The following is a 27,131-nucleotide window of genomic DNA, read 5'->3' as shown; positions in this document are numbered from 1 at the left end:
TTTCAAGAAATACCCTGGTTTTATTCCCATAAAACTCATCTTTTCCTTGAATTATTTCCGTTTGTGTATTTTATCAAATTCAACCTTTCAGTTTCAGTTCAGCCGCTCAGTCACATCCGACTCTTTGTGACCCCATGGACTGTAGCAAGCCAGGCTTCCCTGTCCATCACGAACTCCCAGAGCTTGCTCAAACTCATGTCCATAGAGTCAGTGATGCCATCCAACCATCTCATCATCTGTTGTCCTCTTCTTCTCCTGCCTTCAATCTTTTCCAGCATCAGGGTCTTTTCCAATGAGTCAGTTCTTCAAAACAGGTGGCCAAAGTATTAGAGTTTCAGCTTCAGTATCAGCCCTTCCAATGAATATTCAGAGTTTATTTCCTTTAGGAATGACTGGTTTGATCTCCTTGCAGTCCAAGGGACTCTCAAGAGACTTCTCCAATACCACAGTTCAAAAGCATCAATTCTTTGCAGTCCAACTCTCATATCCATACGTGACTCCTGGAAAAACCATAGCTTTGACTACACAGACTTTTGTTGGCAAAGTGATATCTCTGCTTTTTAATATGCTGTCTAGGTTGGTCATATCTTTTCTCCTAAGGAGCAAGCATCTTTTAATTTCAAGGTTGCAGTGACCATCTGCAGTGATTTTGGAGCCCAAGAAGTTAAATCCTATCACTGTTTCCACTGTTTCCCCATCTGTTTGCCATGAAGTGATGGGACTGGATATCATGATCTTAGTTTTCTGAATGTTGAGTTATAATTCAACTTTTTCACTCTCTTCTTTCACTTTCATCAAGAGGCTCTTTGGTTCCTCTTTGCTTTCTGCCGTAAGAGTGGTATCATCTGCGTATCTGAGGTTATTGATATTTCTCCCATGATGTGCTCTGCATAATTTAAATAAGCAGGGTGACAATGTACATCCTTCAAGTATTCCTTTCCAAATTTGGAACCAGTTCATTGTTCCATATCCTGTTCTAGCTGTTGCTTCTTGATCTGCATACAGATTTCTCAGGGGGCAGGTAAGGTGGTCTGGTATTCCCATCTCTTTAAGAATTTTCCAGTTTCCCCTAGTTTTGTTTGTAGTGATGCTTCCTAAGGCCCACTTGACTTTGAATTCCAGGATGTCTGGCTCTAGGTTAGCAATTATATAATCATGGTTATATGGGTCATTAAGATCTTTTTGGTTCAACCTAAATTTCCCCAATTTGTGATGAGCTATTTAGAATTGGGAGTAAATACAATAGAGGGTTTATTTTTCTAACTGAGAAATAGCAGAATTAAAAATACTTTCTAAATATGTGTTTATCCACAGGGAAATAAAGACAGCAAATGTGAAACAAAAGGAGAGGGTTATTATGCAAAAAGCAAGGGAGTGGTACTGGAAATACTTAAAATCATCCTTCCTGTGATAGTTCTTATCTCATGACTATACATGAGTCTTCCTATCTCTAATTTGAGAGGCTGAGTAAAAGAAAGTTGTGAGAAAGATACATAGGTTATAATAAATAGGATATGAAAGCTAAAATACAGGAAAATGCTATCTATGCTTTCTAGCTGTGTATAAGCTAAGGAGGATATCAGTCAAAACTCTAAGACTTGTATTTCACAATATGCATCAATAATTGTTACTTGTGGAATCCAAGAATGTTATCTAAACAGGAATGATTTAACCTTCTCTGAGCTATACTAATGCAGCCAGTTTAGGCTCATCTAGAATTTTCTCAAATAAAATTTGAGTCAAATAGTATGTGATTGAAATTACAGATTTTCATTTCCTATGAAATCATAAGTAATGTAGAATAGTATCAGTTCTGAGCTTATTCAGAATTAATCATTTTTAAGATCCCTCAGAGATGTTTCACATATGCTTCTTAATATATGTTAGACTGACTTTAAGACAGTACAGGGCAATAGGATACTGGAAAGCTGGAGAAGACATGCTCTGTTATAGAAAAAGCCACATCCAAATGCATGGGCTTCCCATGGGTTAGACATCACAAAATCAGTCAGGCTCCAATCACATTGCTTATTATCTTAGGTCAGATTTCCCAGTAGCAGAGCCTTGGGCAAGATTCTTGTTTCAGTTCAGTTCAGTCGCTCAGTCGTTTGCAACTCTTTGCGACCCCATGAATCACAGCATGCCAGGCAGCCCTGTCCATCACCAACTCCCGGAGTTTATACAAACTCTTGTCCATCTAGTCAGTGATGCCATCCAGCCATCTCATCCTCTGTTGTCCCCTTCTCCTCCTGCCCCCAATCTCTCCCAGCATCAGGTTCTTTTCTAATAAGTCAACTCTTCGCATGAGGTGGCCAAAGTATTGGAGTTTCAGCTTTAGCATCAGTCCTTCCAATGAACACCCAGGACTGATCTCCTTTAGGATGGACTGGTTGGATCTCCTTGCAGTCCAAGGGACTCTCAAGAGTCTTCTCCAACACCACAGTTCAAAAGCATCAATTCTTTGGCGCTCAGCTTTCTTCACAGTTCAACTCTCATATCCATACATGACCTCTGGAAAAACCATAGTCTTGACTAGACAGACCTTTGTTGGCAAAGTAATGTCTCTGCTTTTTAATATGCTATCTAGGTTGGTCATAACAGAAGCAGAAGATATTAAGAAGAGGTGACAAGAATACACAGAAGAACTGTACAAAAAAGATCTTCATGACCCAGATAATCATGATAGTGTGATCACTCACCTAGAGCCAGACATCCTGGAATGTGAAGTCAAGTGGGCCTTAGAAAGTATCATTAAAACAAAGCTAGTGGAGGTGATGGAATTCCAGTTGAGCTATTTCAAATCCTGAAAGATGATGCTGTGAAAGTGCTGCACTCAATATACCAGCAAATTTGGAAAACTCAGCAGTGACCACAGGACTGGAAAAGGTCACTTTTCATTCCAATCCCAAAGAAAGGCAATGCCAAAGATTCTGGTTTAGTGGATGTATTTCAGGTGTTTTTTTTTTTTTTTTTTTTTTCAGGAAAAGAAGAGTGGAAGAAACAGGATAGTGTACTGGATTTAAAAATAAGAAGCAACATGATCCTAGTTGAAGACTCAGTTCGATCTGACCCAGGCAAAGCTCTGAAGCACAAAAGGGCCACAGGATTGAGTGGGCTTCCCTTGTAGCTCAGTCAGTAAAGAATCTGCCTGCAATGCAGAAGACCTAGGTTCATTTTCTGGGCCAGGAAGATCCTCTGGAGAGGGAAATAGCAACCCACTCTGATATTCTTGCTTGGAGAATCCCATGGACAGAGGAGCCTGGCAGGTTACAGTCCATGGGGTCACAAGAATCAGATACAACTTAGCAACTAAACCACCACCACTAACAACAGAAGGAGTTGACTCTTTAGACCTCACTGATGTTAGTCATTGGCTGAGATCTGTCCCCACCACTTGGCAGAGAGGAACATGGGAAAAGATGGTTCAGACAGTTCTGATCTGGCCAAGGAAATTTTGACATATGAAGGTATCACTGTGGGTTTTTAATTGTTAACCTTTTCAGGAGCTGAAGGTGAGTGCATCAGCTTCCTGGTAATTGGGTGTGGTTGGAACATCAAACATGTACTATATTTTCTCTACCTGAAAATGCTGGCAGGTTTCCTCCAGCAATGAGAGATTGGGAGTGGACCTCTGCAAGTGGTTACTTAAGGCAGGGAAGCAAGACTAGCGACTTGGCAAGCAGAGAGTCTCCTTGACTTTAGGGGAGTTAGAGTATGATTGACTGTTATATAATTATAGAGAACACCATTCAGTGTTAGTCAGGAGAAGCAACAATAATTAGTGGAAAGGATTTCAATGGCAACCTACTATCCTGGAGAGCTTTGTCATGTCCCCTCTTCCAGTGCCCTACTTCATCATTGAAGGAGCTAAGATCCACGTGAAAAAATCAAGGAGGCTGACCAGCTACAAAGTCAGGGAAGAGGAAGTCGACAGGTGCTGAATCTCAAGCCTGGTGGAAAAATGGAGAATTCATCAGATGCAGTCAGAGGAATTTTAACTGCACGAACATTTAATAATAGAATTCCACTAAAAAGTTAAAATTTTCAGCTAACATCAGAGGGTAATCTACTTTCAGAGAGTTAGGATTGCTCATACAAATCCTATGTCTCCCCTCCAAGTGAATTTAGAGCCAGCCATGTCACAATCTGTGTCCATAAATTTGAGGGAAGCAGATTTATCTGTGTATCTATGGTCCCATTAGACCACAAGTAAGCTTGGAGTGAGGGAAATCGATTTTATGAAGACCAGTAAATGTAGTTTAGAAAGACTGGTAAGTGCTTCAAAATGCTGTTAATCTTTCCCACCCCCTCTTGGTAGTGCTCTAAAGAAACATATAGAAAGACACAAGTCATAAAATGAAATACTACTATGCTGCTAAAAATGTTCTTCCAAAACTATTCTTGACAGTATGGAGAAAGTATGTTTATATCTATATATCACCTCTCTAGCAACCAGTCCAGTGCCTGAAACTCAAAGGAAGAAATGCAATTCATTTTTGTAAATAAATATATTAATTTTTTTGTTTGTTTTACTTTTTTTCTTGTTGTCATTTCACTGAGTTTTGCATCTATCATGAAATGTAGATGGAGGGCTGTTTTTAAAGTAAGCAAAGATTGGACAGTAGCTGCAGTAATGTATCTATTAGAAAAACATTCATTCTCTTGTTAAACATACTAGGTAGTGAACTGCCTAAGTAAAAAATTTCCATATTTACATTTACTGAGTTACACCTTTCAGTGAAATTTGGAAAGCACTCTATTGTGTCATAACATTAAATTCTTACAAGAATCTCATGAAATTAATTTCTTAGACCCATTTCAGAGTTGAGGAAGCTGAGTTTCAGAGAAGTTATGTATCATGCTTAATGTGATCAACTTGTAAATGATAGAAACAGGATTTAATCTCAGGTCCATCTGTTAAGCAGATAAAATCCTTAGAAATCTCTGCTTTTTGGGTAAGCATAAAAATCACACACTTCCACACATTAACTTCCCTGAAGAAACTTCTTGGTTAGTATGAATTCTTAAAATTTCATCTAAGCATTTAAAACATATTTTTTACATTTCCTTTCTGTATTCTTCATTATAAAAATAATAGTTTTTCAATTATTCAAATATAAATACACCATTTCCTACTTGAGTTTCAGATATGTAACTTTTCCACTGGAAAGATGAAAAATACATTAAGCAAATCTTCAAGCTTCTTGGTAATATTAGATGGGTGGATGGATAAAAGGAAATATGTAATTATTCAGAGTGCCTGGAAAAGAATCGTAAGTATGTGCTATTTAATAAAATTTAGGATGAAGTTTATGACACCCACTACAAACAATTAAAGTTTTTTTTTTTTGACATAAATTGTCTCTTATGAACATTCCAGACACTCTAGTTATTTGATATACTTTCTACAGCTGTAACTACAAGACTAGAAACATAACTGCCAGTGGGTAATACAACTGGGCTTACTCAGTTTGTTATTCATATAAAGATATTTTCTGAAAACACAGAATGTCTCTTCATATTTCTCTTAATGTCTAGGAAAAAAAAAAACCCAGTTATTTCTTTGGGAAGAGAAAAAGACATATATGAACATTGTCCTTTCATTATCTACCCATTAGTCCACTGAATTTGTATATTTTCATCACTAATCACTCCTGAATGATATGGAAAAAAATCAAGTGGGAAATGTATAATATATATCTGATTTTGCTAACTGCTACTGCTAAGTCGCTTCAGTTGTGGCCGACTCTGTGCAATCCCACAGACGGCGGCCCACCAGGCTCCCCGTCCCTGGGATTCTCCAGGCAAGACCACTGGAGTGGGTTGCCATTTCCTTCTCCAGATTTTGCTAACTAGCTAATGCTATCTCTGTTCCACAGAATAATTGTTTTGGAAATACATCATCATTGTTTAAAAATGTGACAGATATTTGAGCAGAGTGTAAAATCACCAGGAAGTGCCCTCCTACATCAAAGATAATCAGAGCCAGATATCAGTTCAAGTGGTGGAAACAAGATTTATTCAGTTAACTATTAACAATAAATATAGAGCTTAGTAAGAATCATTCCAATTTGTGCAGAGGTGACTGAACGTTTTAAAGGGATGATGAAGGGGTGGAGAGGGAAAATAATGGAGCCTAGGTAGAGTTAGGGAAGTAAAAATGACGAAAAGTGAGAACAGAGGCATGTGGGAAAGACATCTAGCCTTCAGTTCAGTCACTCAGTCTTGTACGACGCTTTGCAAACCCATGAACCGCAGCATGCCAGGCCTCCCTGTCCATCACCAACTCCCAGGGGTTACCCAAAACCAGGTCCATTGAGTCAGTGATGCCATCCAACCATCTTATCCTCTGTTGTCCCCTTCTTATACTGCCCCCAATCCCTCCCAGCATCAGGGTCTTTTCCAATGAGTCAACTCTTCACATGAGGTGGCCAAAGTATTGGAGTTTCAGCTTTAGCATCAGTCCTTCCAAAGAACACCCAGGACTAATCTCTTTTAGAATGGACTGGTTGGATCTTCTTGCAGTCCAAGGGACTCTCAAGAGTCTTCTCTAACACCACAGTTCAAAAGCATCAATTCTTCAGTGCTCAGCTTTCTTTATAGTCCAACTCTCACATCCATACATGACCACTGGAAAAACCATAGCCTTGACCAGACACACCTTTGTTGACAAAGTAATGTCTCTGCTTTTTAATATGTTGTCTATGATGGTCATAACTTTCCTTCCAAGGAGTAAGCATCTATTAATTTCATGGCTGCAGTCACCATCTGTAGTGATTTTAGAGCCCAGAAATATAAAGTCTTTCACTGTTTCCACTGTTTCCCCAGCTATTTGCCATGAAGTGATGGGACCGGATGCCATGATCTTAGTTTTCCAAATGTTGAGCTTTAAGCCAACTTTTTTACTCTCCTGTTTCACTTTCATCAAGAGGCTCTTTCGTTCTTCAGTTTCTTCCAATATCTGAGGTTATTGATATTTCTCCTGGCAATCTTGATTCCAGCTTATGCTTCCTCCAGCCTAACGTTTCTCATGATGTACTCTGCATAGAAGTTAAATAAGCAGGGTGACAATATACAGCCTTGATGTACTCCTTTTCCTATTTGGAACCAGTCTGTTTTTCCATGTCCAGTTCTAACTGTTGCTTCTTGACCTGCATATAGGTTTCTCAAGAGGCAGGTCAGGTGGTCTGGTATTCCCATCTCTTTCAGAATTTTCCACAGTTTATTGTGATCCACACAGTCAAAGGCTTTGGCATAGGCAATAACATCTAGGCTTACTCACTGGCATTTAACAAAGTTAGGCTCCCACTCCACCACCTATCCTCAGGTGTTGACTAGAAGAAACAGTAAATTCTTTTTTTTTAATTGGTTGGAGTATAATTGCTTTACAATGTTGTGTTAGGTTCTGCTGTACAAAGAAGTGAATCAGCTATATGTATACATATATTTCTTCCCTCTTGAACTTTCCTCCCATCCTCCACTCCATCCCACCCATCTAGGTCATCAGCACCAAACTGAGCTCTCTGTGCTAAACATCACAGTTCCCACCAGCTATACATTTTACATATGGTAGTCTCTGTATGTCAATCCTAATCTCCCAATTCATGCCACCCTCCACTTCCCCACTTTGGTCCATATGTTCCTTCTCTACATCTGCATTTCTATTCCTGGCCTGCAAACAGGTTCATCTGGATCATTTTTAAAGAAGTTAATTACTTTAGTAATCTTTTCTTGGGGAGTTATCTTGGGGAGGTTCAGGTCTTCCCAGGGATGTGGCTTTGAGCTGTTAAAAACTATGTCAGTATTTTTTTCAGTTCTTTATTGACCCAGGTTGAAGACTATATGGAAGATGGCTCAGAGGAGCCTGGCTAGAGCTTGGTCAATGAGAGATTCATTGTCATGACACTGTCCTCTCTCACTCACGATGGCCTGCTGCTGTTTCTCAAACATGCCGAGTCCATCAGTTCAGTTCAGTAGTTCAGTCGTGTCCGACTCTTTGTGATCCCATGAATTACAGCATGCCAGGCCTCCCTGTCCATCACCAACTCCCAGAGTTTACACAAACTCATGTCCATTGAGTCGGTGATGCCATCCAGCCATCTCATCCTGTCGTCCCTTTCTCCGCCTGCCCCCAATCCCTCCCAGCATCAGAGTCTTTTCCAATGAGTCAGTTCTTCACATGAGGTGGCCAAAGTAGTGGAGTTTCAGCTTTAACATGAATCCTTCCAAAGAATACCCAAGACTGATCTCCTTTAGAGTGGACTGGTTGGATCTCCTTGCAGTCCAAAGGACTCTCAAAAGTCTTCTCCAACACCACAGTTCAAAAGCATCAATTCTTCAGTGCTCAGCCTTCTTCACAGTCCAACTCTCACATCCATACATGACCACTGGAAAAACCATAGCCTTGACTAGATGGAACTTTGTTGGCAAAGTAATGTCTCTGCTTTTCAATATGCTGTCTAGGTTGGTCATAACTTTCCTTCCAAGGAGTAAGTGACTTTTACTTTCATGGCTGCAATCACCATCTGCAGTGATTTTGGAGCCCCAAAAATAAAGTCTGACATTGTTTCCACCGTTTCCCTATCTATTTCCCATGAAGTGATAGGACCAGATGCCATGATCTTAGTTTTCTGAATGTTGAGCTTTAAGCCAACTTTTTCACTCTCCTCTTTCACTTTCATCAAGAGGCTTTTTAGTTCCTCTTCACTTTCTGCCATAAGGGTGGTTTCATCTGCATATCTGAGGTTACTGATATTTCTCCCAGCAATCTTGATTTCAGCTTGTGCTTCTTCCAGCCCAGCGTTTCTCATGATGTACTCTGCATAGAAGTTAAATAAGCAGGGTGACTATATACAGCCTTGATGTGCTCCTTTTCCTATTTGGAACCAGTCTGTTGTTCCATGTCCAGTTCTAACTGTTGCTTCCTGACCTGCTTATAGGTTTCTCAAGAGGCAGGTCAGGTGGTCTGGTATTCCCATCTCTTTCAGAATTTTCCACAGTTTATTGTGATCCACACAGTCAAAGGCTTTGGCATAGTCAATAAAGCAGAAATAGATGTGTTTCTGGAACCCTTTTCCTTTTTCCATGATCTAGTGGATGTTGGCAATTTGATCTCTGGTTCCTCTGCCTTTTCGAAAATCAGCTTGAACATCTGGAAGTTCATGGCTCACATATTGCTGAAGCCTGGCTTGGAGAATTTTGAGCATTACTTTACTAATGTGTGAGATGAGTGCAATTGTGCAGTAGTTTGAGCATTCTTTGGCATTGCCTTTCTTTGGGATTGGAATGAAAACTGACCTTTTCCAGTCCTGTGGCCACTGCTGAGTTTTCAAAATTTGCTGGCATGTTGAGTGCAGCACTTTCATAGCATCACCTTCGAAGATTTGAAATAGCTCAACTGGAATTCCATCACCTCCAATAACTTTGTTTTAGTGATGCTTTCTAAGGCCCGCTTGACTTCACATTCCAGTATGTCTGGCTCTAGGTGAGCGATCACACCATCAATATCTAGACGAAGAAATGGGGCACTGTATGGAACTAGTAGAAGAAAAATGGGATAATTTTATTTTTCCAAATGAACTGAGTCCTATGAAAATCAATGGATTACATTACAATACTGTAAGTTTACATATGCCTGAAATAAAATCCAAATGAATGTAGAATTGGCAAACTAAGAATGTTTAAAATTAATGGCAAAACAGAGGCAGCCAGATTTTCTCACTTAATATATTTGCTTTAAAGCATCAGCTAAGACAGAGAGCAAGGAAAATATGAAAGAGCCTGACACTGTAGCCAGAGCATGGAGATCAGCTTGGATTTCTACTCAGATAGGAAGGAGAGTTCAGAGAAGGCAATGGCACCCCACTCCAGTACTCTTGCCTGGAGAATCCCAGGGATGGCAGGGCCTGGTGGGCTGCCATCTGTGGGGTCACACAGTGTCGGACACGACTGAAGCAACTTAGCAGCAGCAGCAGGAAAGAGAGTTAATTTTCCTGAAGACCCAGAGGAACAAGGAGGAAACATAGCAATGCAATGGCCTCTGTTTTGGTCTCCTTGTCTACATTTTTCCATTGTTACAGTTTATGTGCTTTCATAGTGGGTAAAAGTCTTGTGCATAACCTTAGGTAAAACTTTTAACCTCAGTGTGCTTCTACTTCCTCATTCATGTAATGAGTGTAATGAATTTACCTACTTCATTGGATTGTTGTGAAACTTTTTTTAAAATCATAGGGTTGTTTTTCTGGTCTCATATAGACAAAGCACTTAGAATGGTATCCGGTATCATTTTAAGTTGATTATTGCTATTATTCTCAATTTTTATAACTTAGCAAAGCATTTCAGCCATGCATGATTGTGTGTGTGTGTGTGTTTGTGTGTGTTCCCAGCTCTTTGCGAGTGCATGTACTCAAACCTGCCAGGCTCCTCAGTCCATGTAATTTTCCATTCAAGAATACTGGAGCTGGTTGCCATTTCCTTCTCCAAGGTATCTTACAGAGTACCTAGTACTAGTTTCCCCTGAATTTTCTTTATTTTATATATCTGAAAATTCAGGGAAAGCAACAATTTATATCACTTCCATATTAAACTTTCTCAATCTCTCCATCTCTAAAATTTAAGGAAATGAGAAAGAAAAAAGAAAATGAAACCAAATGAAGCTGAGGAGACAGTGTTGTTTTTTCTAAAGTAAAATGTGCTCTATAGAGTATGAAAACAGAAATAAGCAAGTATATAGCACGTGAAAAAGACATACACAGAGAATATTCTTATTTAAAGGTGACCTTCCTGGAAATAACATCATATTTTACAGTTACATTTCAACCTCAAACTCATCAGGAGCATCTAAAAGTAGAATACACAAACATTTAGAGGTTTGCAGAGTTCTAAGTGACATACTCATTGCCAAAAATATGACAACATTTAAGAAAATATTTCCTTTACCCAGTACATTCCAAGTCCACTTTTGAAAGATGAAGGGGCCACAATCAATTCTAAATTGATTACAATTAAAAGAAAACATACTAAATATATACATGGATGTCTGGAGACATATCTAGGTGCTTTTGTTAAAAATACCTTATGACATGAGGTTGGGGCTTCTCAGGTGGCACTAGCGGCAAAGAACCTGGTTACCAATGCAGGAGACATAAGAGGTGTGGGTTTGACCCCTGGGTTGGAAAGATCTCCTCGAGAAGGGTATGACAACCACTCCAGCATTCTTGCCTGGAGAACGCCATGCACAGAAGAGTCTGGCAGGCTATACAATCCATATGGTCTCAAAGAGTCCACATGACTGAAGCAAATTTAGCATGCATGAGGTAAGCTCTGGTTTTTCCAGTAGTCATGTATGTATGTGAGAGTGGACCATAAAGACAGCTGAGCACCGAAGAATTGATGCTTTTGAACTGTGGTGTTGGAAAAGACTTTTGAGAGTTCTTTGGACTGCAAGGAGATCCAACCAGTCCATCCTAAAGGAATTCAGTCCTGAGTATTCATTTGAAGGACTGATGCTGAAGCTGAAACTCCAGTAGTTTGGCCACCTGATTCGAAGAACTGTCTCATTTGAAAAGACCCTGATGCTGGGAAAGATTGAAGGAGGGAAGAGAAGGGCACAACAGAGGAGGAGATGGTTGAAAGGCATCACTGACTCAATGGACATGAATTTGAGTAAACTCAGGGAGTTGGTGATGGATAGGGAGGCCTGGCATGCTGCAGTCCATGGGGTTGCAAAGAGTCGGACACAACTGAATGACTAAACTGAACTGAACTGAAGGGAACTAAAGGATGACTTAGTAAGTGAGTTGTTACTATTACTTCCTGGGAAATATATGCATATGGAATTTCACAATTATATCTACTCTAAGGCAATTTTAGGCTTCCCTGGCAGCTCAGACAGTAAAGAATCTGTTTGTAATGCAGGAGACCTGGGTTTGGTCCTTGGGTGGGGAAAATCCCCTGGAGAAGGAAATGACAACCTACTCCAGTATTCTTGCCTGAAGAATCCCCATGGTAGAGGAGCCCAGAGGGCTATAGTCCATGGGGTCACAAAGAGTCAGACATGACTTGGTGACTAACACTTTCTAAAAGCACTTTTAGCAACCTGCTATCCTCACAATTACTCCAATTATTTGTAACTGGAGTAATTAAACTAGTTCCAAAGATGAAAGCAAAAATATAAGATAGAAAATAACAGTTTCTCAAAATGCAAGAAGTAAACTTTGGAAGTGGTTCAGAAATTTTTAGACTAGCAAGTCTAGGAGAGAGATACTGGGTCATTGAGAAAATCATATCTATAGGGACAAACAGGGACCATATTACTAAAAGGGAAGTAACCTTTACGTATCAAATGGCCTTTATTTGATCCTGTAAGTGAAAGCGAAAGTCGCTTAGTCCTGTCTGACTCTTTGAGATCCCAGGACTATACAGTCCTTGGAATTCTCTACGCCAGAATACTGGAGTGGGTAGCCTTTCCCTTCTCCAGGGGATCTTCCCAACCCAGGAATCAAAATCAGGTCTCCCACATGGCAGGCAGATTCTTTACCAGCTGAGTCATCAGGAAAGCCCGTATTTGATCCTGATTATACCTTTCCTTGGGCTTTCCTGGTGGCTTAGTGGTAAGGAATCCATCTGCAATACAGGAGCTGCAGGAGACATGAGTCTGATTCCTGGTAGAGGAGGGCATAGCAACCCACTCTAGTATTCTTGCCTGGAGAAACCCATGGACAGAGGAACTTGGCAGGCTCAGTCCATAGGATCACAAAGACATGACTGAAGTGACTTATTACGCATGCCCGCCTTCTCTTATGGAACTTATTTAATTTTACTGGCTATAGAATTCATGTTTGGTGCTTTTCCCTGCAAATTTAAATACTTCAGTACATACTTGTGCTTATGGCATTTGAAAAGAAACCAGTTATAATTCTTATCGTTTTTCTTCTATAAGTAAGGCCTTTTGTCGTCTGGCTTCTTTCAGAATTTTCTTTGTTTTGGTATCTGTCATTCACTTTGGAAAATTTTCTGCCATTATCACTTCAATTTGTTCTCTCTTCTGCCTTTGCTATTCCAATTTTGTGCATTTTTCGTGTGAAATTTTCTCACCATTCTTTCTTATTCTGTTTTTTTTTAATTATTATTCTTTTTTTTCTTTCCATTACAATTAACCTATCATTAAACTTACTGATTCTCTCCTCAGCAACACCATACATACTGACAAGTCCATCAAAGGTATTCTTCATTTTTCTTACAGTATTTTTGATTTCTAGCATTTTCCATACCTCTGCTTATAATACCCATTTATTCTTTCATGCATGTTACTTTTTGCAATAGTTCCGTTAACACATTCATCATTATTATTTTAAATTCTCTATGTGATAACTCCAACATGTGCTGTATCTGGGTTTGGTTATGATGATTCCTTTTTTCTTTCATACTTTGTTTTTTATGCTTTTTCCATGCCTTGTAATTATTTTGCTAAAAGATAGACATATATTAGGAAATAGGAACTGAGGTATTTAGATCTTTTTTGGTGAGATTTCATGACAGTCTGACTAGGAGTTGAGGAGAATTTGGTATTTGCTATAGCTATAGGTTCAGAGGATTCACATTCCTTTAATGTTCCTGTTTTGTGGATATTGCTTACTTTGGGTTTCCCTAAGTACTCTTCAGAGAAGGCAATGGCACCCCACTCCAGTACTTTTGCCTGGAAAATCCCATGGATGGAGGAGCCTGGTAGGTTGCAGTCCATGGGTTCACTAGAGTCAGACACGACTGAGCGACTTCCCTTTCACTTTTCACTTTCATGCATTGGAGAAGGAAATGGCAACCCACTCCAGTGTTCTTGCCTGGAGAATCCCAGAACGGGGGACCCTGGTGGGCTGCCGTCTATGGGGTTGCACAGAGTCGGACACGACTGAAGCGACTTAGCAGCAGCAGCAGCAGCAAGTACTCTTACTCAGAGGGAGTCTATACTTTGCAGCCTTACCAAATATAACTTGCTGTTATTAAAGTACTGTTGATGTGGCAGTAAGGTATTGGGGGTATGGAGAGAGCTCCGTTCTATCACTGGATAACATCTCAGTCGTTCACTGACCCAGTGTCCTTGGGCTCTGACCTCTACAAGTATTTATAGCTTTTTCCTCCTTTTCCTTATTCTCTTCCCTGGGTGTAGATTCCTAAGCATTCCCAATCGATTTCCTTGAAGTTTTTACCTGTTGACTATGTCTTATTGTTGCTGTTTTTTGTTTTTGTTTTGAGGGGTGGTTTCTTTTTAAATGAGACAGGAAATCTGGAGGTGATTGAAGTGAGAGGACTTCACTTCCCACAGTGGGAATAAGGTCTAGGCAAAGTCTATTTCTTTGGAAAGGGTTTCCTGTAATTGAGAAGATTCGGGGCAAAGTTCATGATGATCTAAATCAAATCCCTTACGATTATACAGTGCGAGTGAGAAAGAGATATAAGGAACTAGATCTAATAGACAGAGTGCCCGATGAACTATGGATGGAGGTTCCTGACATTGACAGGAGACAGGGATCAAGACCATTCCCAAGAAAAAGAAATGCAGAAAAGCAAAATGGTTGTCTGAGGAGGCCTTACAAATAGCTGTGAAAAGAAGAGAAGTGAAAAGCAAAGGAGAAAAAGAAAGATGCAAAGACATACCCATATGAATGCAGAGTTCCAAAGATTAGCAAGAAGAAATAAGAAAGACTTCAGTTATCAATGCACAGAAATAGAGAAAACAATAGAATGGGAAAGACTAGAGATCTCTTCAAGAAAATTAGAGATACCAAGGGAACATGTCATGCAAAGATGGGCTCAATAAAGGACAGATATAAAGGACCTAACAGAAGCAGAAGATATTAAGAAGAGGTGGCAAGAATACACAGAAGAACTGTACAAAAAAAGATATTCAAAACCCAGATAATTATGACGGTGTGATCACTCACCTAGAGCCAGACATCCTGGAATGTGAAGTCAAGTGGGCCTTAGGAAGCAAGACTACAAAAAAAGCTAGTTGGAGGTGATGGAATTCCAGTTGAGCTATTTCAAATCCTAAAGTATGATGTTGTGAAAGTGCTATACTCAATATGCCAGCAAATTTGGAAAACTCAGCAGCGGCCACAGGATGGGAAAAGATCAGTTTTCATTTCAATCCCAAAGAAAGGCAATGCCAAAGAATGCTCAAACTACCATGCAATTGCACTCATTTCACATGCCAATAAAGTAATGCTCAAAATTCTCCTATCCAGGCTTCAACAGTACGTGGACTGTGAACTTCCAGATGTTTAAGCTGGATTTAGAAAAGGAATCAGAGATCAAATTCTAACGTCTGTTGGATCATCAAAAAAGCAAGAGAGTTCCAGAAAAATATCTATTTCTGCTTTATTGACTATGCCAAAGCTTTTGACTGTGTGGATCACAACAAACTGCAAAATTCTGAAAGAGATGGGAATACCAGACCACCTGACCTGCCTCTTTAGAAATCTCTAAGCAGGTCATGAAGCAACAGTTAGAACTGGACATGGAATAACAGACTAATTCCAAATAGGAAAAGGAGTACATCAAGCCTGCATATTGTCACCCTGCTTATTTAACTTATATGCAGAGTACATCATGAGAAATGCTGGGCTGGGTGAAGCACAAGCTGGAATCAAGATTGCCAGAAGAAATATCAATAACCTGAGATATGCAGATGACACCACTCTTATGGCAGAAAGTGAAGAACTAAAGAGCCTCTTGATGAAAGTGAAAGAGGAGAGTGAAAAAGTTGGCTTAAAACTCAACATTCAGAAAACAAAGATCCTGGCATCTGGTCCCATCAGTTCATGGCAAATAGATGGGGAAACAGTAGAAACAGTGAGAAACTTTACTTTGGGGGGTTAAAAAATCACTGCAGATGGTGAGTGCAGCCATGAAATTAAAAGATGCTTGCTCATTGCAGGAAAAGTTATGACCAATCTAAACAGCATATTGGAAAACAGAGATTTTACTTTGCTGACAAAGGTCCGTCTAGTCAAGGCTATGGTTTTCCCCTAGTCATGTATGGATGTGAGAATTGAATTATAAAGAAAGCTGAGAGCCAAAAATTGATGCTTTTGAACTGTGGTGTTGGAGAAGACTCTTGAGAGTCCCTTGGACTTCAAGGAGATCCAATCAGTCAATTCTAAAATAAATCAGTCTTGAATATTCACTGGAAGGACTGATGCTGAAGCTGAAACTCCAATACTTTGTCCACCTGATGCGAAGAACTGACTCATTTGAAAAGACCTTGATGCTGGGAAAGATTGAAGGTGGGAGGAAAAGGGAATGCCAGAGGATGAGTTGGTTGGATGGCATCACCAACTCAATGGACATGAGTTTGAGTAAACTCCAGGAGTTTGTGATGGACAGGGAGGCCTTGCATGCTGCATTCCACGGGGTCACAAAGAGTCAGACAGGACTCAGCAACTGAACTGAGCTGAACACAATAATCACTCTTCTTTTTTCTGCTAGAGGCATAGTGGAATCTTTCTCAGATATTCTTATAAGAATATGATGTGGTTCCTGGAAGTAAAACACATACAAGTAAGACTGCAGCTTCCAACATTTTCTCATTTTCTAGCCCATCCACACTAAGCCTGCAGCAATAAGGCATAATTATCATTTAAGAATTTTGACTAGGATAGGTCTCTTGTAACTTCCGATCCAGGTTAGCTGATTCAGGCTCTCTCAGTGGATGGGTCAGTGGCTCCAGATTCAAGGTGGCAGTTTACCTTGCAACCTTGGTTCTCTAATGGATACAAGAAAAATCAGTGATTTTCTGTCCAACTTTTTTGTTGCTGTTTTAATTAAAGGAATTACAACTTCCAAGCTTTTTATGTGTTGGACTTAAAATGGCAAAATAATTATTTTTTTAATGCCAAATATTATTAAACCTACTGTGGGTCATTCACTTGGCATTATTTATGGCAGCAAAAATATCTTCCCCCCACCCCACCACTGAATAAGTTCAAACATAACACAGAGGACTATACATTTAATAACAATACCTCCTATAAACATAAATGATAAGGTGGAGATTTCTCCAGAAAAACAGCAAATGTTTAAATACTTCCTTAAAAAGAATAATACTTTATTTTTAAAGTAATTTAGTTTTCTTCAAAAGTATGGAGATATATTTATTCACATAGCATCAACTTATAGAAGTTCCTGCACCTAAGGAATATTTAGTCTGATCATTTCTACAATAATTATACTTATATTTAAGATAAGGAAAGGACAATTCAATTTTAGCTTTTAGGACATTAACTGATTTATTCAAAGGTCTAAATAGGAATGTTCCCTTGAAAAGTAATGAATCGACTCAGTGCGTTCCATACACCATATTTTACTTTTTATAGCTAAGGAGTCCTTGATATTTTTTTAGGGTTGCCAATAGATTTTTTATGTGTGTGTGCCTCTACTGCAGAATGTAGCCAAAAATATATGATACTTGACACTTCAGCCATTTGTTTATTTTATATATGTGTGTGTGTGTATGTCATATTCTTTGTAATTGTCTTTCAAGATTTAAAAGGATTTCTAAAATGTTTCAGTAACATAAATAAAAAAGGTCAGATAATATGTGAGTTCAAATGAAAATAACTTCGGAAAACTGCCCACAGACTTACTTCTCTTTAGCTTTCTAAATGTATCTATCCTGCTGAAGAGAGACTATCAATAGGGGAAGGAAAATGCAGGCTATTGTGTAGGTGTCTGAATTGTGTGCACTGACCTAAACCAAAATTGTTAACATAATTCAGAGCCATAAGTTGTGGTAGATGAGTGCATGACTGAAAAATGCACACTATGTAGAATACAGGGAGACGTATTTATTCTCAACTGACTAGTTAATGCGGCTGTGTCCTGTCTGTCCTCTCTAAGGCCGTGTTGAAATTTTGAAGGGGACATTCCTTTATAACAACACGATACATCTTTTGGAATATATGACTCGGTATTATACTAGGTTATCCAAGTTTAGCTTATACTTACTGTTACATGAGAGAGAACAAATCAAGATAGAATGCATCATGGGCTAAGTTGACTGATAAAGATACATGTATTTTAAACTTTATGTAACTGGGAAAAATGAAGAGCTAAAAAGGTAATATGATCTAGTTACAAAACTGAACGTAAAGATTGATTAAATGAAGTGCTCACACAACAAAGCATATTTAAGATTAAAATGTATCATCTTATGATTATATCTAATATCACTCAACACATTTGGAAAGCTGATCATTTATACAGGAATCTGACTGATGAAAAGTGAGATCTAGATCAATCAGCCAGTGAAACATACCTGACTTTATACTCAGTGGCAGGGAAATTTTGTAGGTTACTCAAGTGCTGCAAAAACTCTAATTTTCAATGTCATTTGGTCTCCTTGCTCACATTTAAATTTGATTTACAGTGTGAAAAAATGGCACATACCCTTGTCGCTGTATAAAGGTCACTTTAAGAAATAAGTATTTTTAAGCCAGATCTTTTCCCCTTCTTTTCCAAATTGCAATTTAAAAGGGGAAGTTTTTTGTTTTTTGGTTTTTGGTTTTTTTTTTTTTTTGGTGGGGGGTGGGGGATGCCCTGGCCTACTAACTTGAGGACTAGTTAGGGTTGGGGAGAAGGAAGCCTATAAAAAGAGAAATGGTTTAAAATGCCTACTGACTCCTTTAAACTGTAGCCAGCAGTTAGAAATGGAAACAAAACTGGAAGATAACTGAGATAAATCACATCCTGAAGCCTTTTAATATTTTTGCCCTAGGATTTAGAACTTGTGAATTTAATTTTTTAAAAGCTCTCCTATGATGCCTGACATTTAGACAATTGTTTAAGAGAAGAAAACAACTGTGACAGTAAAAGATTAGCTGAACTGTACTCTAGACATGGAGGAATGCAAATGAGCATATGCAATTGTAAAGCAGTGCACATCAAAAACGCTGTGGAGACAAATAAGCAGACTGAGTGACTTTCAAACTAAGAAACTAGGTCAAAAATCAGATAAAGAGTGTATCTGTAACAGCAGCATTTCTTATCTGAATTGTTTAAGTTTTAATATTGAATTTTAGCGTGTTTACTTTTGCTTAGCCATACGTGGTTCAAAGTTGCTCTACAAGTTAACTTTTTTCCCCTAAAATACTTAAAGCAAAATAATAGCACAAGTAAGCAGCAGTTTCCAAGGTCACAACTCAGTCCAACATTATTCACACTAGATGCTAATTACAGGTCATTTGCTCATTTGAGAGTCTTCGCTTTGGATCTTAAAACACTGTTTTGAGATGTCAAAAGCAGACTTTCTCCCATCCCCTGGGAGGAAGATCAACAAGAAGCATTGTTCATCATCTCTAACTTTAGCTCATAATAAATTCCTGTCAAAATACTTAGCAAAGAGTTAGGTTGAGGAATCTAAAGTCTTATAAAAATAAATGACTTTATGAAGACACAAAAGTAAGACAGAGTGAGGATAATCTGTGAGGAGTTACTATTTCAAATATGTATCTAAAATTAGATATATATTTACATATGAGCTTATATTTAGATATTATTAAACAAGTTAGAAGTAACCTCAGATGTTCAACACCTATCACAAATGCTGAAGATGTTATACACACCTTTCATAACAGATTTTTCCAGAAAAAAATCTGAATTTAAATAACATCTTTCATTTTCTCATATCGTTATGTCCTTGTCCTTTTACATGCAATTGACCTATATAAGCGTTTTTTTTTTTTTTTTTTTTTAATACCCAACCATCCCAAGCTCACCAGTGTTGTCTTATTTGCCCAGTGGACACATTGTTCTTGGATCTGAAATCATCTCATTTCAGTCTCTCTGTCTTGCAAACTTGCTGTTGACTCGGGCCTTTTGTGATTAAAAAAAAAAAAAAAATGTATTTTGGACTCCACTGTATTTTCCTAAACTAAGATCTCCTTTGAAATTACTTCTGCATCTTTATATTTGACCAGAACTAGTACTTACAGATCTGAACATGAGATATTAGCTCTTGCAGACCCTCTTTTGAGATTACCTGCATCAGCATTCCCCTTTTGAACTCCAGTCTTTGCCTCCTGCTCTGTCACCCGCACATCTACATGCACCAGTTAAGGAAATGAATAGAACATAATTCACATGTTCATAGATATCACATTATCTTGAATTTTTATATGAAAAATATAATCTTTCATTCTTTGAGGATTTTGTCAGCCATCAAAATACACCCCTTAAATCTCCTTCTGGCATCAGTGTAATTGACATCCCCATCACTTTCAAACTGAGACTTTGTTTCTTCAATCTCTTCGCAGCCCAGTGGGCCCATTCTTGCAGTGTGAGGCAGCACTGACACAAGTACACACTCATCTCTGCCTCCGTGAATCTTGAACCTCTTGGAACTTTACTGTAGTCCAAAATTCTTAATACTCAGTTTACCTTCTTTGCTTTTCTTCTTCAGAGATGTCAGGTTTGTTTCAAACCAGAATGCTCACCTGGCTTCTTCCCCAGTATTTTGCCCAACCAATCTTTTCCATATTTAATCCATACGGTGTTTGCTTCTTAAAAGACCCAAACTGACAAAAGAATATCAAATATGTAGTCTCTTTTCCAAGGATCATGCTCAGAAATGAATTTTAATGTAAAGTAGTGAACAATTTCATGGCTACTTAAGTTGAAAACATTTGGAATAAAATATCAATTCTGTAGAGTACTAGTTGTGTAATTTTAGACTACCATTTCAAGTGTGAATTTTCTATTTTGTAAAATAAAAAATATCAACAGCTATCTCATATGGGGTTACTGTGCAGGGGAGGATTTCATCATATAGCGAATATCTATTAAGTGGTAAAATTATAAGTAATAAGTGAAAAATCAGAAATCTTCAGGAAATTCATTTTGAATACTTAAAGGAATGAGGGCTGAAATGGAATTTTTATATTTCTCTCCAGTACTAGGCAAAAGTCAATTTGAATAGAGAAGATTGACACTTGACAAGATCTCATAGAATTTCCTCTACAAAGCTAACATTTTACAGAAAACTTTGGATGGCTGAAGTTCTAACCTGCTCTCAGGGATTTCATCTCTCACTGTTTAATAGGAAATAATGATAATCTTAGCGGAATTATCAGTAGGATCCCTAAGAACCATGGAATCTTAAATTTGGAAATTTAAACTTGAATAATGTTTGTGGCTTGTGCTTGAATTATAGAAATGATCTCCCTATTTCTAAATTACCCCATTCAGGGTATTTAAGGAAATTTGTGCTGTGTCCTAAGTTTAGGACAAATAACCCAACTAAAATCAAAGAAAATAGGCATATGGAAATTCAAAATCTTTATAATGTTTAAATATAGTGAAAACAGAATCAAAAGAGAATACAGGTATTTGAGAAAGATGTTGATTTGTAACACTCTCTACTACATGAAAGCAAGTAAAACCTCTAGACCTTTCAGGTATGAAATAAATCAAATCCCTTAGGATCATACAGTGGAAGTGACAAATAGATTCAAGGGATTAGATCTAACAGACAGTGCCTGAAAAACTATGGATGGAGGTTCCTGACACTGTACAAGAGGCAGTGATCAAGAATATCCCCAAGAAAAAGAAATGCAAAAAGGCAAAATGGTTGTCTGAAGAGGCCTTACAAATAGATGAGAAAAGAGAAGCAAAAGGCAAAGAGGAAATGAAAGATAAACCCATTTGAATGCAGAGTTCCAAAGATTAGCAAAGAGAGATAAGACAGCCTTCCTCAGTGATCAGTGCAAAGAAATAGAGGAAAACAATAGAATGGGAAAGACTAGAGATCTCTTCAAGAAAATTAGACATACCAAGGAAACATTTCATGCAAACATGAACAAAATAAAGGACAGAAATGGTATGGACTTAACAGCAGCTGAAGATATTAAGAAGAGGTGGCAAAAATACACAGAACTATACAAAAAAGATCTTCATGACCCATATAACCGTAATGCTGTGATCACTCACCTAGAGCCAGACATCCTGGAATGTGAAGTCAGGTGGGCCTTAGGAAGCATCACTATAAACAAAGCTAGTGTAGGTGATGGAATTCCAATTGAGCTATATCAAATCTTAAAAGATGATGCTGTGAAAGTACTGCATTCAATATACCAGCACATTTGGAAAACTCAGCAGTGGCCACAGGACTGGAAAAGATCAGTTTTCATTCCAATCCCAAAGAAAGGCAATGTCAAAGAATGTTCAAATTACTGCCCATGCTAGCAAAAAAGTGAAGTCACTCAGTCATGTCCTACTCTTTGCAAGCCCATGAATTGTAGCCTACCAGGTTCCTCAGTCCTTAGGATTTTCTATGCCAGAGTACTGGAGTGAGTTGTCATTTCTTTCTCCAAAGGATCTTCCCAACCCGAGGATCAAACCCAGGTCTCCCACATTGCAGGCAGATGCTTTACCATCTCAGCCACCAGGAGAGTCCCAAACTAAGGTTCAAAATTCTCCAATAGTACCTGAAGTGTGAACTTCCAGATGTTCAAGCTGGATTTAGAAAAGGCAGAGGAATCAGAGATCAAATTGCCAACACCCACTGGATAATCGAGAAAGCAAGAAAGTTCCAGAAAAACATCTACTTCTGTTTTATTGACTACACCAAGGTCTTTTACTGTGTGGATCACAACAAACTGTGGAAAATTCTGAAAGAGATTGAAATATCAGACCACCTGACCTGCCTCCTGAGAAATCTGTATGCAGGTCAGGAAGCAACAGTTAGAACAGGACGTGGAACAACAGACTGGTTTCAAATCAGGAAAGGAGTATGTCAAAGCTGTTTATTGTCTCCCTGCTTAGTTAACTTACATGCAGAGTACATCATGCAAAATGCAGGGCTGGATGAAGCACAATCTGGAATCAAGATTGTCAGGAGAAATATCAATAACCTCAGATATGCAAATGACACCACTCGTATAGCAGAAAGCGAAGAACTAAAGAACCTCTTGATGAAAGTGAAAGAGGAGAGTGAAAAAGTTGGCTTAAAGCTTAACATTCAGAAAACTAAGATCATGGCATTTGGTCCCATCACTTCATGGCAAATAGATGGAGAAACAATGGAAACAGTGACAGACTTCATCCTTGGGGGCTCCAAAATCACTGCAGACAGTGATTGCAGCCATGAAATTAAAAGACGCTCACACCTTTGAAGAATAGTTATGACCAACCTAGACAGCATATTTAAGCAGAGACATTACTTTGCTAGACAAAGGTCTGTCTAGTCAATACTATGTTTTTTCCAGTAGTCATGTATGAATGTGAGAGTTGGACTATAAAGAAAGCTGAGCACTGAAGAATCCTTTTGAACTGTGGTGTTGGAAAAGACTCTTGAGAGTCCCTTGGACTGTAAAGCGATCCAACCAGTCTATCCTAAAATAAATCAGTCCTGAATATTCATTGGAAGGACTGATGTTGAAGCTGAAACTCCAATACTTTGGCCACCTGATGTGAAGAACCCACTCATTGGAAAAGCCCCTGATGCTGGGAAAGATTGAAGGCAGGAGGAGAAGGGGACAACAGAGGATGAGGTGGTTGGATGGCATCACCGACTCAATGGACATGAGTTTGAGCATGCTCCAGGAGATTGTGAGGGACAGGGAGGCTTGGCATGCTGCAGTCCGTGGGGTTGCAAAGAGTCGTACATGACTGAGCTGAACTGCTATGTGAAAGAAATAATAGTGCTGCATTTTATAGTTTATTAAAACAGAACTTTTGTATATACAGAGTTTTAAAATGTGATGTACAGAAAATGAACATATTTATTTCAAATTTTTGTCTTATATGTTAAAAATGAAATATATTAAACATGAAATGTCCTTTTGATTTAAGAACACTGTGACATGGACAACGGAAGAGAGGTTTTGAGGTCAAGTCTGTCATTTCATATAATGTAACTTTCTTAAAGATCAGATGGTAATGCAGGTCAGTGATAAGAAAATAATGGATCCTGTACATTCAGACAGTAAGTTAACACTTTAAGAACCAATTTGTCTTAAAAGAATCAGACATTTTCCTTATTTTGATTAAGCAGTTAAAAACCAAGATGTGACCTCCTAGAGGTCACAGATAGACTGGTCCTATCTAAGGTGGTAATTCACAATGCATTAAATACTAAAAGGAAAGTGGCTACATAGAAAAAAAAATTTTTAACAGATATATCTGGTAATTGTATTCTGAGGAATTATGTACAAACAGGGATGTTATGTGAGCAAGAGTGTATTATTTTAATAGATTTAATAAGTGTAAATTTTACTGGCATTTTGGCTAAAATCAGTATTAATGGAGCATGAACTTACTGAAAAATTGAGCAATAGCAAAGTAGCTATCCTGTGCATGTACACACAACAAACTGGTGAGTTTTAGAAAATAAACAGAGAAAAACATACTAGATTCTTTACAAATTTATTTATATATTTATTTTTGTCTGTGCTGGGTCTTTGCTGTTGATGCAGGCTTTCTCTAGCTGTGGCAGCAGGGCCTACTTGCTACCAATGGCAAGATAAGCCATTATTGTGGAGCAGGGCTCTAGAGCAGGGGCTTCAGTGGTTGTAGCTTGCTGGCTTAGCTGCCCCACAGCATTTGGGATCTCTCTGGACCAAGATCAAACTGTGTCCCCCATATTGGCAGACAGATTCTTAACTGAAGGATCACCAGGAAAAACCCTATCCTATCTTTTTTTCATTTAAAATTTTTAGAAAGTGATGATCAAAAAGTACATTTACAAAAGCGACTCTGCGTGAGACACTGTATCTAAGAATAATATTGTCAATTTAGGAAGATTTTTTCCCCCAAAATTGGGGATTGGCACTTTTTTTTCCTGTAGAGGGCTAGACTGTTAATAATTTAGGTTTTACAGGCCACTTGTCTCTTGCCCATACTATTTTGTTTCCTTTTTTATTTCTTTAAAAAAACCCTTAATATTTTTAAATTTTCTTAGTTAGAGGTGGATCATAAAGACCAACAACCAGATTTGGCCATAAGGCTGTCATTTGCTTGCCCTTGATGTGTGTTCTTGAAATAAAGATGTCCACATCCTAGACAGAGTACATATAGTGGGTGAGATGGAAAAAATGAACTCTATTGCTGGGATAATGAGTTCAAAAGAACAGAACTCATTTACCAGGTCTTCTTAAAGAAGAGAATTCACTTTCTTAAAGAGAAATGAAATTCCTGTAAATGAGAATTACCTGATTGGACTATCATATGGAAATGCAGTCATTGCTGTACATTCAATTACACATCCTAGCTGATACATTTGATTCTAGATTTTTGTTCTTTTCTTGGCCTCCTTGCCATTTCTCTTTTATACATAAAAATAGCTTATGAAGGAAAAAATGTTAAAGAATTGGTAGTTATGATGTGATTTTTATTTTTTATTTTCCATAGAGAATTATTTGATATGGCTTAAATTGAACATAGAAAAAATGTCTATACTAAAGTGCAATTAAAAGACCACTTTGAGATCTTTTAACATAGAATTATTTACATTATATCTATAGAAAAGAAGGCAAAAGATTTAATTGCTTTTAGCATTTCTACCCCACAAATCCAATGAAAGATTTCAAAAGAGCATAAAAGAACATATTTTTGTGGCATTCCAAAATATCCTTATTTAGGGTGTTAATTATAATCAGAACACACCTTGCAGTGTTTCATCTGGAGAGTAGTATATTTCACTTCTGACCTTGTAGTCTTCTATGATGTCCTTATGCAGAATTCACATTTCAACAACAAAGGAGAAGTCCTCTAAGGATGTTAAGAGCTTCCTGTGGATGCATGTCATGTCGTAGTACTTTTTGATCATTCTGGATAAGACATTTTAGTTAAGATGCTCCACTTAAACAGATGTCATTCTAATCCCCAAGTGTCTACAGTTTTCAAACAATTAAGGAAGAAAAAGACAGGGAAAAAAAAAAAGGAAGATCAATGACACAAAAAAGTAAAAAAGAGGAATTCAATTAAAACTTACAAAAGAGAAGAGAAAGCAAAAAGAACGATGGGTTTTAGAATGCATGAAATTAACATCAACTATGTAAAAATAAAATAAAAATGAAAGACACAAGAAAAAAAAGGGAAAAAGCAATTAAAATTTTTCATTTGCTTGAAGACTTTAAGCAAACCATGAATTCTATAGTTTCTTCTAATTTGAGAGTAGCAGCACAGTTGAATTAAACCTATATGTTCAACAAATACATTTGAGTTTTTTTGACATTTTAGCTGCTTTTGTGTTGCACTGACATCCTCAAGCTTGTAGGGCTTCCCAGGTGGCTCAGTGGTAAAGAATTTGTTTCCCAATGTAGGAGACACTAGAGATGGATGTTTGATCCTTGGGTTGGGAAGATCCCATGGAGTAGGAAGTGGCAACCCACTCCAGTATTCTTACCTGGAAAATTCCACGAACAGAGGAGCCTGCCCTTAGTCCATGGGGTTGCATGGCTGAGAACACACACAAAAACACCAAGTTTGTGAAATAAAATAGCACCATCTAGAATTGACCTAGATGGTTGACTGCAAATTTCATGATTAGTGGCAACTACAGTTGGCTATGGCAGAATAAAGTGAAAACTTTTCTATCTGCTGGGTAAAATAATATTAAAAATAATAAGGTATACAATAGCAACAATTTTTTTCACCAAAAAGGTAAATTTCTTCACATATTTCCTCTCAGTAGAAAAAAAAAATTGACAAACAGGATCTTTGTTTAATAATTTCAAAAATTAGTTGATTCAAAATGTTATAAATAGTGATTACTTTTCCTTTGCTTTAGATGAGCTATGTTTTATCTTAAAGGACTTTAAAATTGAAATATCAATAAGGCCTATATAAGAAACTCATGGAATAGATATTTTTAATACTTTCATGTCTTCCAAAGAAAGATTTCAGGGAAAAAAACATTTCTGTCATGACAAAAGAAACCCCAAGTATATGAGACTCAAGTTTTCCTTAGTGCTTCCCTCTATTTCTTAATGCATATGGAAAATATTTATATTCACTGAAAAGAAGCAGACTCCATGAAAATCATCACAAGTGTAGTGGTTAAAATTGTTCCATATATATGTGCAAGTATTTTGAACCAACACCAGTTTATGCAACTGTTGAAAGAAATAGAAGATAAC

The sequence above is a fragment of the Bos javanicus genome, chromosome 6 (genome assembly GCF_032452875.1).
Source record: "Bos javanicus breed banteng chromosome 6, ARS-OSU_banteng_1.0, whole genome shotgun sequence".
NCBI classification, from domain to species: Eukaryota; Metazoa; Chordata; class Mammalia; order Artiodactyla; family Bovidae; genus Bos; species Bos javanicus.
The sequence above is the reverse complement of the archived record's forward strand: the minus strand, read 5'-3'. Positions refer to the sequence as shown.